Source organism: Myotis davidii, unplaced genomic scaffold (assembly GCF_000327345.1).
Source record: "Myotis davidii unplaced genomic scaffold, ASM32734v1 scaffold268, whole genome shotgun sequence".
NCBI classification, from domain to species: domain Eukaryota; kingdom Metazoa; phylum Chordata; class Mammalia; order Chiroptera; family Vespertilionidae; genus Myotis; species Myotis davidii.
In genome coordinates, this window is record NW_006383015.1 from 30162 (window position 1) to 30842 (window position 681).

Consider the following 681-nt stretch of genomic DNA (forward strand, 5'->3'; position numbering starts at 1 on the left):
GGAGCAGCAGAGAACGCTCACTGGGTGCCCTTCGTCGCATCAGGCACTGCCAGTGCCCTGGGCTCCTGGTCGTTTTAGAAGCTCTTCTGGGCTGAGCTCTAAACAGCTCGTTTTGGCATCACAGTTCCTTCCCATTTACGCTCGCCCTTCACTAACATTAAAATGAACACGCGCTCTCCGGCTGGAATACAAGCATAAGCCCGTGGAAAGGGATGAACTCTCAGAGCTAGCCGGCGGGGAAAGCGTCGTGATGGCATTCTGCCTAGTGGATCCTGAGATAGGTTCCACTATCCTGGTTCATGGGTTGACACGCAACCACTGAGCCACACTGGCTGGGTTGAATTAACTTTTGATATAGGAGAGCTTCATATGTAAGTAGATTTAATAAAATACTTTGGAAAACAATGTACATTTTTGCATTGATAAATGAGATCATCTTGGAAAAAAATTGATACTTAAAAATTTTATTGGTGTTTGGATTCATCTGTAGATAAATAACTGGGGGCGGTGGCAATTTTAGAGCTATTTCAGGGATGGTAAAAAAAAAAAATTAAAGATCGGGGCCATTCGACTGGGTATCATCAGCAACAAAACAATAGAAACCTCAGCTCTTGGCTCGGAGACGCAGGCCGACCATTTCACCGGCCGCGTCCCATCCCACCCCGCGGCCTCCCGCGGCCC